The 12,193-nt window shown below is 40.9% G+C and overlaps 1 protein-coding gene and 1 long non-coding RNA gene across 8 annotated transcripts in view; one reads left to right on the top strand and one right to left on the bottom strand.

Annotated features, from left to right (window-relative positions):
- The window catches only part of Ctnna3 (catenin alpha 3), a 1,585,684-nt gene that overhangs the window by 895,779 nt on the left and 677,712 nt on the right, over nt 1-12,193 (top strand). The window lies entirely within an intron of this gene.
- Nucleotides 2,104-8,804, bottom strand: LOC134483906 (uncharacterized). Its single transcript, XR_010061099.1, has 2 exons — nt 8,348-8,804; nt 2,104-2,237 (listed from the first exon to the last, which is right to left on the bottom strand). It is a non-coding gene; the product is annotated as an uncharacterized LOC134483906 (long non-coding RNA).

The raw sequence follows: 12,193 nt of genomic DNA, 5'->3' as shown, positions 1-12,193 counted from the left end.
GCTAGTTGGGCTAATTAGCATAATATAATAGAGCCCCTCACTTCAAGCGCATGAGTACTTTGTTCATTTCATCCAGTTAGCTTTGAAAAGCCACACTTAAGTATTCATTCGTAATCAGCTTACTATTGGCATAGAATTTTTACGTAGTAATACTTGGTTGAGATATGGGCTTTTGATACTGAAATATATATATTATTTGTAATTTCTTGTTTCAACCTGTGAAATCCCTTGTTTACTCTGATTCTTATGTAGCAAAGTTCCCATGTCATAGTAATTTTGAAAAATCAATATGGCTATCCCTGCAGAAGGGAGCTTCTCCTATAATAACAGAGTGCCAAAGCACTTACCAAGTGTCCTGTGATTCCTTTATGTATGACACAGTGAGGATGTTGACACATGTATTGCACCCATCAAAATTGAATAATGTGCCTAAATCCTCAGGGGACATTCAGAAGAGATTAATCCAGCTATATGTGCTTTGGCTTTTTCTTACACAGTCATAATATTGGTGAAAACATCTTGGTGTAATAGAGCTACTACAAATGAATTACAGATAATTTTCGGCAACATTTCTACTATTAGCTGAAATGGCAAGGATCTTGTGTAGGGCTGTACTTAAGGTAAGAGAGGTAAAAGCAAGCAAGCCACTGACACAGTTTCTCAGAGAAACACACCCACTGATGATGAAAGAAATAAGTTTTGTTATCTGTGTCAAAGTTCACATGTTCTTTCCCATGGATCCAAAACCAGACAAATTAACAATGCACTAATGCCATTTAATTCACTTTAATGATATTAGTATCTACTAAGGTGACTACCTGTCTGGCTTTGTCTGTGAATGTGTCACAGTTTGTAAATGGACAATGTGATTATGTTGGCATGGACTTGCTATTGGATTTTACTTTAAATTTACCTCAGTGGAGATCCATGGGTCTTTTGAGATCACGTACTTGATTTCCCAGAAATGAGGACCTCTCCACAACTTCCATGAGTCTGTTCAAAGTAAACCCATTAACTGAGTTGGGCTCACATCAGTAACCTTATCTGATTGTTGCCTATAGCTTGGCTACCCCGCCACACATCTGATGATTCCTAAATGGGACAGTACATAGACATAAGGCAAATACTACCAGTGAGAGAGGATGAAGACTAAGTCTCTATTTCTCTGACCAGATCTTGGGGTCTTTATGAATATGCGTGTGCCTGTGAATGTTCATGTGTGTGAATAAGAGAGTATGTGTCACTGAATGCATGTCAGAGGATATTCTTTGGTAGTGGTCATCACCTTCTACTTCCTAAAGACAAGGTCTTCTTTATCGTTTTCTGCTGCACCTGTCAGGCTTCCTGGCACATGAGCATGGGAATTCTGTCTCTATCTCCCATTTCCCTACGTTGGTGTGAGGAGTATTGATTGTGCCATCAAGAATCTTCTGCTTTGATCTTCCTATTTCGCCCTTCTAAGTAGGACTGAAGCATCCACATTTTGGTCTTCCTTCTTCTTGAACTAAACCACCAACCAAGGAGTACACATAGAGGGACCAATGGCTCTAGCTGCTTATGAGGCAGAGGATTGTTTTATCTGGCATTGATAGGAGGGGAGCTTCTTCATAGAAGTGGGGTTGGGGTTAGGATGGGATAGGGGGTTTGTGGAGGGGAAATCAGAAAGGGGTATAACATTTTAAATGTAAATAAATGAAATCACCAATAAAAAAATCAGCATTTCCATGTGTCCTAGAGATTCAAACTACACAGAAAGGGCTTTTACCCACTGTCCATTTTCTGAAGCCCAGATTTTCAGATCTGAAATCACAAGGGGGTCTTTATTTCTTCAAACTGTTTACAGTATTCCATACTGTGAGAGCCAATAGTAGGCACGCCATGCACTCATTTGCTTGAGAATAAAACTCCCAATTTTCTTCCAAAGGAATGAGAAGAGACTATTGAGAAAAACACCATTGGCTTAAATAAGCCAATAAGTCACAGTGATTTCATGGATAATTTAAACACCTTATTTTTTGTCTAGTATGCTAAAGGATTTTTCTATTATGTAGATGTACAATTTCCCAGATAGATACACATAGACATAGACATAGTCAGAGGCACTTTGATTATGATTTCTCTTATTGCTAGATAGCTGGTTAGATTTCAGCAAGCTTGGACATTTTTGAGGATGGACCTGCCTCTCACAATTAGCGAATGGAAACCGAAAAGCTGTTACCAGGTTTTGCTGCCCACAACTGCAAAGGAAACAAAGCAGAAAACAGAAGTCAGAGGTGGTGATAACCTCATTCCAGTTCAGGCCTTAGAAAATGGATTAAAGCCTGTCCTTCTAGAAAAATATTTCCTATTTTCCAGAAGAAACAGTTCTCACAGGGGTGAGAAAAATTCTTGGGGTGGTGAATGAAAGACTCTAGTACTTTGACACTCTGTTGTCTAACGTGTCCCCCAACTGATGCTCTGCGCAGGGTGATCTGTAGGGTAGAAGCTGCCTTCCTTTCTCTCTCTCTCTCTCTCTCTCTCTCTCTCTCTCTCTCTTTCTTTCTTTCTCTTCTTTCCTTCCTTCCTTCCTTTATTTCCTTCCTTCTTTCTTTCTTTTTCCTTTCTTCTCTGTATTTATTCACTTGTTTGTTTATAAAATCTGGGTGTTCTATCTCTTGTGTCCCTGTTAACATATTACTTTTCGCAAGTGAAAACTGTTGGAAGAGGGAGAGCGTTCACTGTGGGTCCTTAAGTATATTACAACACGAGGTAGAAATCCACAGGATAGCAAAGGAGAGGGGGCTGGGGCTGTAGGGCTTTGCTGAGTTCCACTCAGGGAAAGCATGCCATCTTTATAAATTCATGTTTATTTTCTCTCTACTTTTAATCTACCGTTGCGTGATTACTGGTCCAAAGAATGGCCCTTGTGGCGAGAGGTGGCTCAGAGGTTAAGGCCTGCGTTGCCCCCGTAGCGGAGTTGGGTGTTTATTCTCAGCACCGACAGCCTCATAACCACATGTAACTCTATCTCCAGGGGGTCTGACATCTCTGGCTTCTTCAGGCATCTTCGTGCACAAACACATACCCACCCAACACATATGTGTACATATTGCTAAAATAGAAGATACATTAAGAAACACAACCACAAAAACAAGAAACAAAAAACTTCTAGGACAAGCAAACAGACAATCAGGTCTGTCAACAACATGGATAGGATAATCACCACAACAAATCCTTCGGCCCTAAGGTCTTTTAGAAGTAATATTAATATATCTAATTATATAGGTTGACAAGGTGGTGTCTTGACCACTGTCCTCTCACCCTGTGAGGCTGTTCTGTCCCTGTTCTTCCTCTGGCCTTTGTCCATGCTCCATTTGGGAGCGCTATACTTTATAACAAACGCACTCTTCTCTGCTGAGCTCCATGTGTCTCACCTGAAGTTTTTCCTTGGTGATCAAAAGGAGGGGCTTCAGAAGGGGCTACAGGGAGACCCCACAGCATCGTTACTTAGCACATTTCTATTCGCTGTATGGGTCTGTGCTAAGAGACTGCAAATTAACTGTATTATTAATTTAAGGAAGACATAATTAGCAAGGTAAATCTTCTGCCAAAGCCCACATAGCATATTCTAACGCCAAATACAAATGAGCTATGATTAGCCTGCTGCTCCCCATTATTAGTGCAGATGAATGGGGTATTCCCTGTGGGTGTGGGATGCACAGCCATGCATGTTCCCAGGGAGTCTTAAGATTATGTGTGACTGGAAAAGAAATTTCCTATCTCAGTTGGCCATGCGCATGCTGTAGTATTAAACTAGTGTGAAAATTCAGGTTGGCTTGGTCCAGTGTCAATGAGTTAAAACAAAGCAAAACAAGGCAACCCCCTCACACACACACACACAAGTTGGATTTGCAAGCAGATCATCTAGTGAGTCAATTAGATTTCTCTGTCAGTCCACAGCAGACAAGTGGTCTGTTCTTGCAAGCATTGCACCATTTGTCCACTGACCCTAGACCAGAATCATGCTAGTGCTTGGCATGGTCACTGAAAAGCACCTTCAGAAACATTTTGACTAGAGGGAATATAGGAAGAGGTGACTCGTTAATGAAGCAAATTCCTGTTGAGTAATTTCATTCTGCTTCTTCCACTTCTAGCATAGCACAAAGAGAGGAACGTGAGAAGTAAGGAGAAAAGCCTTCAAATGAATATTTCTAGACTGGTTTGTAAGACTGCTCCTCCTGAAAATCCAGTTCTTTTTTGTTTGTTTGTTTTTGTTTTTCTGATTTCATTTATCAGTCCTACTACTTCCCTGACTAGGTTTTATAATACAAGCTGGTGTTTGGCTTGGTGCCTGCTTCCACCCCTCCTTGCCTTATTCTCTTTACAGCCTTTGTTCCTCATAGGAATGATGACCCTTGAAACTAGGGATCCAGACTATGTAGAGCAAAACCCATTGTTTGCAATGAGTAGTAAGGGACAACACAGGCTATTAACTTACACTGCTGTATGCTTGTATCCATTCAAGGGTGCTATACACATGCCATGACTCATGACCAGGGCCACCATCACTGTCCCTTTGGGATCCATTTTATCGATCAGGAACAAGTAAGCAAGATGGCTATAGACCATCATGTGCAGTGAACTGATATTTAAGATGTTTTGGATGGCCTTCCTCTTTCCTAATCATCCCTCATGGCTATAAGACGAAGTGCTGAAGGCTACTAGACACACAGAGGTATAATCTTGTGTATCAGCTGTAATGGCATTGCTTCTGTCTGTAGAAGACTGCAGCATTTGGAAAGATGGGGCATTGTAAAAGGTGGTAGAGGAGCATGGCAGCTGTGAATGGAAAAAAAGCCAAACCAAACCAAAATACAACAGAAAGAGAGAAAAGTGTAGGCAGAGAAGTGGAGAGACAAAATGTGAGTCTAGATTGGTAATTATAGAATGTTTGCTTTAAAAAGTATATAAATTTTTGGATGAGAGTATCTAAGAACATAGTAGAAATATTAGTCCCAGCCCTACCAACCACTGTTGTTAACTATAATCTCTCATGTTTAGCACCCCATGGACATATTTTGTTAAAAATCACTAACTCTTTGGGGCCTCTTTAAGGAGTGTGAATAAATTTACTATTATGGGCATGGGGTTGTTTAGAAGTTGTTGTTGTTGTTGAGGACAAAAAAGACAGAATTAAACGTGTATTCTAGGGAAATGGATGCAAATTGAGAAATGAGATGTTCTGTCAGAATGGCTTGTTCAAGACTTAAAGAGTGGTCCAACTGAGGATGGTTAAGGAGGAGAAATACTTGACCCCAAAGACATGATCAGAAACCAGCAAGTATTGTGGAAAGGACACTATGACATTTAAAATCTATGTAAAAATCATCACTATATAATGCCTTCCTCATTAGAAAAAATAAAAATGATAATGAAAAAGGTTACAGAGATCCATGGCAAGTTGGATTTCAGAAACACTTTACAACTTTAATAGGGTGAATGTACAGATATCTTTCTGGGAACTAAACATAAGACTTTATAATTAGAGGCAATGATGGAGCTAATGGCCTAGATTTATGCTTTACTTATGAGACTAGATGCTATTCAGGAGAAAATATAGAAAGAAAAGAAGCACTTGGGGACAAAACCTTGAAGAGTACTTCCTAAAGGTCAAGGGCCCAGAACACAATAAGGAACAATTAGAGATCGGAGAGCCTACAGTTTAGGTGCTCTAGGAAGCCTGTTCCCAATCAGAGGTGCCTTGATGCTCATGGAGGGCATGGGTCAGCGGTAAAGCTCTTTGATGATTCTGGCATCAGGAAGGTACAGTCATCAGCTTTGGTGATTGGGCAGCATGTTTGATGGATGACAAGAGCAGGGTAAAGAGAAGTTTCATTAGATGAATTCTGTTCATTCACCCATGCAACAGAGATTTATCTCATGCCTTATATCCATAGTATACATGGGCCCCGGGTAAAAACACAGGAAATCAGCCAGTCCTTCCTTAACTAACATTGCAATTCAGAAGACGGAAAGCTACAGATGAAGAAAGGTGGTTCCTGATTTTAGGAGATTTGGGTCTGGATGTTTTATGTTGGAGATATATTTTAGGTTTAATTCATGCATCATTGCTTACAACCCCTTCTCCAAGGCAGGACATACAAAATAAAAATTCCGTTAAGTCACAGAAGTGCCCATCTTTCTTTTGGAGCAGGGCAACAGGAAATTCTTTGAAATATCTTGTGCGATAACATCACGGGGCCTCCTGCTCTGGAGTTCTACCACGTATCGAGGAATAAAGGAAACTACATAGTGAGCCCAAGAAGAAACTGAAAAGGAGGGTTTGCTGAGCTTTCTACCTACTGTTAGCCTTATATTTCTGACCCTTTTGTATTTTCCTGACCCTTATTTATTTTCTCATTCATTTTCTTGTGTCTCTCTCTTTCTTTCCCCCTCCCCATTCTTTCTGTGTGTGCACACACTCCAGCATATTGTGTGTGTGTGTGTGTGTGTGTGTGTGTGTGTGTGTTTACATTGTGTGGGCACATGGTTACATATGAAAAACTGAGTTTTATGTTGGGAACTATTCTCTCTTGGGCTTCTACTTCATTCATTGATGGAATATCTCCCTGTCAAAGCCAGAGATCAGCAATAAGGATATTACCATTGTTGAGTTTATTCTGTGGATCTCAATTCCCACCTCCCAAGGCTGGATTATAGATGGATTAATATCCATTTATAATCCAGCCTTTTATGTGTGCTCCAGGGATCGGAATCTGGTCCTCATATTCCTGGGGGAAACCACTCTACTCTCCCAGCCATTCCCAGAGCCCGGCAGTCCCATTGTTGTCCATGCTTCAAGTATGCTCCTGTAGTGAGTCCCCATAAAAGCTTAATTGTCAGGCTCTGAGGAAACTTTCAGGGCAGCAAAAGACATAGAGAGGCACACAGGAAGGCTAGTCACAATCCATCATGAGCTAGGAGAACGAGTCCCTAGATTCCACTGGGACAGACTTTCAAGACCTTCTGGACTTTACCTGGTGTACCTCTCTACTCACTTGATTATTAATTTTTATCCTTTAAAATGCTTCTTTTTACAACCTATAAAATCATGTAAGTGAGTTTTGTGAGTAGAGCTGGTAAACTAATTGAGCCTCCACGGGGAGGTGTAGTAGCTTATTTCCTTAGCTGGCCAGTCAGAAGTGACATAGGCTGCATCTGTACTTAGTGTCATATGCTGGGGGCAGTCTTCCAGGAATGAGCTGTCTGCCCAATACTGTCTCTAGGAAATGGAGGGTAAGGAGGCAGAACCTATTACATATAAGTCTATTGAGTCCCGCAAAGGCTGAGTGTGCTCTGACCACCATTAACCAAGAATGACATTGGCTAAAGCAATGGTTCTCAAACTTTCTAATGATGCGACCCTTTAATACAGTTATTCATGTTAGGATAAGCCCAACCATAAAATTATTTTCATTGCTACTTCATAACTGTAAGTTTGCTAGTGTCATGAATTATAATATAAATATTGATATGTAAGCCCTGAGTAAGGGTCTTTTAACTCCCAAAGGGGTGTGGACCCACAGGTTAAGAACCACTGGGCTAGTGTGTCATTAAAACTTTGAAAGCTAGATAAAAGTCAGGGAAAACAAGGAAACTGTCCAAAGGCCAGAAAAAAGTAGGTTTCACATTTTGATGTCTTTAGGGGGAAAAACTTGTAAGAATATTTTTCCATAAAGATGCAAAATACCAGGCATTCAAGAATGGTCAGTTGAACCATAATTAACAATAGATATCTGATTAATTGACAATATAATGCACGTATATGGGGATTAAAAACTCAACTGCCAAAGAAATATTTTGACACATGAAGTTAGGCTTCTGGTGTATCAATTCTAGACTAGAAGGCTGATACTGTACCTACTTATTTGATATAAAAATTAGGTGACTTGTTTTTTGGATGGGATAAAGGAACTAAACACAGCTTTAAAGTCTCTCCCTGTAACTAGAAAGTGGGATAGTATTTAAGTGAAGACATTTGTCTTATATACAATAGATTACTGTTTTAGGACAGTTTTCTCTGGGAAGAAGATGAAGTAAGGAAAAAGAACAGGTTTGCATACACTCAGGGTTTCTGGAGGTGAATAAGAAACAGAGCACATGAACACTTGACAGAAGACCTGGGTTCTAGAATGATGGTGACTGAGGAGAGTCACTGAACAGACTGGTTGTTAAAGATCAAATTAGACAAGGAGGCTTGAAATCTAGAAAACCGTAAGAGACCCAACCTAACACTTGACAAGCAGTCTAAACAAAACCAAGAGAATGCACACACATTATGGAAGGAGAGTTAGTAATGAGCACATACAATAAAGGCCAAGCAGTCCCGTGCTGTCCATCAGAGCACTGGAGAACCCAGTATCATCCCAGTCTATAAAGCTGGATCCCTCCGAGGTTCCTCGGTAATGATGAGGCCCAGTAGGATTCCTGGAGAGCTGGTGCTCTTTGTGGAAGAAGCAGGCTCGGGTATGAACAGCATCACCAGTACCAGTAGCACAGATGTCCTCACCAGCAAGAAGCAAAAGCTGGGGCTGCTGGAATAGCTCAGTGATTGAAAGCTCTTGGCTGCCAAGCTAATGACCTCAGTTTGATCGCCCAGGACACACCTGGTCACAGGAGACAACCAGCTTCTGAATGTTGTCCACTGACATCCACATGAGTACCAGGGCACCTGTCACATGCACAGGCAAATTAATGTAATTTTAGAAAGAGCAAAGGCAGGGCAGAAGCAGAATGAATGTTAGTTTTTACTTGGATCTTTTACATCTGGGCAGCTACCTGAAGGTTCTAGAAGACAGCAAGCCCTCTAGAAGATAAACAAGCCCTATCAGACGATTCCACATTCTAGTTGGTGACTAAGATGAGCCATCGCAGGCTGCTAGGGAAACCAAGGCACTCTTCCCAGGTTCTGAAACCCCCATCTCAGTCAAAGTACAGCTCAGTTCCAAGTTCTGCCAATACTCTAGCTGTACTTCCCAGACAAAGGCTGAATCAGGGAGAATTACCTAGGACCCGCAGTGGATGTGGGTTTACACAGAGCACACAGGCAAAGGCACCTCAGGTAGATTGGGAAAGAGACAGACTCAGCAGGGGAGAGCTGGGATGAGACACAGGGGAACTGAAGAGACGGAAATAAGAATGAGGGAAATGATAGAAAGAAGGATTCAATAAGCCCCCAGAAAACAATCTGCTCACCAAACTTTTATTTTTTTATTTTTTCAGCTCTGAGGGGAAAAATATCAGATGCTCACTATATATAATGTTAACTCGACAAACCGGCTTGTCCACATGAAGTCTGTTTCCCATCTGATTTCTTTTTGTTTCATGGGAAGACTGTTATTGCAAAGATAAATTGAAGTGTTCACATGGGGCGCTGAGATTAGGAACTCTGAAGAGACATACACAAATATTCCATTTGAACGAAGAGAGAACTGTGAACACTTTTCCCTCTGGGTCTGAGCAGAGGAGCTAAGGTGGAAGCTTACAGACTAGTGAGTCCTCAGACAGGAGCCTTCTTGGGGGCAACTTCTGTGGCTTTGTCTTGAATAGTCAATGTCTTAGGGTTTTATTGCTATTAAGAGACACCATGACCAAGGCAACTCTTGTATAGAAAAACATTTAATTGGGGCTGCCTTACAGTTCATTTGTTTAGTCCATTTTCATCCTGTCGGGAAGCATGGTGGCATGCAGGCAGACGTGGTGTTGGAGAGGTAGCTGAGAGTTCTGCATCCAGATCCCCAGGCAGCAGGAAGAGAAGTGAGCCACTGTCCTAGCTTGAACATCTGAGACCTCAAAGCCCAACCCCCTAGTGACACACCACCTCCAACAAAGCCACACCTACTTCAACAAGGCTACAGCCCTTAATAGTGCCACTCCCTATGAGACTATGGGAGTCATTTTTTTTTTTTATCCAAAGTACCACAGTTATCTTTTCTGAGTCCAAAAGGCATCTTGGGCTCTGGGGGCATATTTGAAAGCAACAGCAAAAAGAGAAAATTATCTTCTACTAATAATGATAGGAGTCAGGGTCTCTACCAAGTACCCCAAACAATAACACAATTGCCATCAGTAACACCGGCCCCACCTCTCATCACTAGGTATCTGGAAGGATTGCTCTGGCAGCTTGTGTGGTTTTTGTTTCATTTTACTATTTGATGCTACATTGTCTCACCCTAGGCTGACCTTGACCTCACTGTGTAGCTAAAAATGACATTGAACTCTGCTCCTCTTGCCTAGGCCTCCCAAGTGTTCGGATTACAGCTCTGCCTCATCATGCTTGATGTATTCAGTGTTGAGAGCCCAACCCATGGCCTCCCACACAGCAGGCCAGTAGTATATTCTCAGCTCACGCAGTTGATCTTGTATCTCACTAATTAAAGGGTTGTACTCTGTTTAATAAGCAACTTTTTCTTCTCTAACCTACCTCTCCCTTCTTTTTCATTCAAGAAATGAACAGGCAAAGTGGGGCTTCAGGAAAATCAAAGGGGAAGGAGAAGACTCTTGGAGTGTTAGGGAGAAAAAAACCAACACTTTAGAAGTTGTAAGTAGAATTTTCATATTGTCACTTCTGAGATTTTCCAGGTTTTATACCCAAAGTTGGCTCAGGATAATTTTGTCTCTCCATTGGGCAGCCACACTCTCTTCTCACTGAACATAATTACACTGAAGTCCTTGAAGGCCTTTCAAATTCATTTTTAGCAAAAGGTTATGCTAGACAAGTATCCTCAGGAATATACCACAGGCATCAGAGGCTTTGGAACCATAGAGCAGGAGTCCCAAGGTGGGTGTCATGTTCTCTTAACCTGGGTGCCACATATACAACTGAGGGAAGTCTAGCTTCTCTCTTTTAATAAGAGGCCAGCACACATTCTTGTATGCACAAGGATATTAACCACATGGTAGCATTTTAATTAAGAGAATAGCTGACAGATATACCCAGGGTGTATTATAATGGGTCTGTTATTGTTCAATATTTCCACTGTTAAAATTCATATTCTCCCTCTCCTTATAATTTTTTAAGTTGGTATTAGAAAAAAATCTTGTTTTGGCCTTGTAACAAATCAATAATAAAGATGGACATAGTGAGCTAGATTTTTGTTTTGCTCCTCTTCTTGTTTGGTTTTGTGTTGTTGTTCATTTGTTTGTTTAAGATAGAGTTTCTTTGTGTAGCCCTGCCTACTCTGAAACTACCTCTGTAGATCAGGCTGGCCCCAACCACCATGTCTTCCTTTTCTTTTCTTCATAATATCAAATACTTATGTTATCCTTGCATAGAGACCATGCTGAACTTCTCCTCAAGGCTCTACATCTTAGCATGTGTGGCTCCAAGGAGATATCTTGACAGGTCCTCAAGAACCTTGACTTTGGGTTAAAATATTCCTTTATGTTACTATTTCAAAGATTATTTTTGGTCTTTAATCTACACATTGGAAATGTCATGACAAGGATTAATAGTAATGTTTGAAAGATACCTAGAACAGAGTTTAACCACACTGGTACTTCAAGGAGTCAACGATGCACACCAAGGAACTACTACACCTCCTGTCACCAACAGTAGCGAGGAACGGGGTCTCCCTGTCTTCTCTTCTCATGAGTTCTTCACTGCTCTCACCGGATAAATCTTCTTGCCTCTTTCTGATTTATTCATTTTTCCTATGTATCTTAGAATTTTCAGCATTTTGCAAGAACCTAAGTTCAGGAAGCACTTAATTCCTTTGTGGTGACAGATCAGTTTTCCCAGCATGGCTTCTAGTGAGCAATCCCTATCCTCTAGAAGAGCAGTTACCATGATATTAGTACAGTTTCTACCTATCAGTAGAAAAGTTTTAAAGATGTACTACTAGGTATTTATTTATATGTTACAATATTAATAAGACATTTATACTTTAAAACAAACACTGGGAATCTTTTGAAATATGTAACAGGCATAAATAAGTTTGATTGCCTTTTCCCATGTCTTCTATACATCCTTACGTATGCCCCACCCCAGGGTCCATTCTTCTCAGTGTTTGCTCTGGAGCTTTACTGTGGTCTGAAAATTAACTGTCTCATGTGTCATTTAATACAAGCTCACCTTCCTGAAAGTACATTCCTCACACTCAGCTTTCTTTCCACAGGAAGGTGATTGACTATCTAATTTCTAGCTGTCTTATTG

The sequence above is a fragment of the Rattus norvegicus genome, chromosome 20, assembly GCF_036323735.1.
Source record: "Rattus norvegicus strain BN/NHsdMcwi chromosome 20, GRCr8, whole genome shotgun sequence".
Taxonomy (NCBI): Eukaryota; Metazoa; Chordata; class Mammalia; order Rodentia; family Muridae; genus Rattus; species Rattus norvegicus.
The sequence above is the reverse complement of the archived record's forward strand: the minus strand, read 5'-3'. Positions and strand labels throughout refer to the sequence as shown.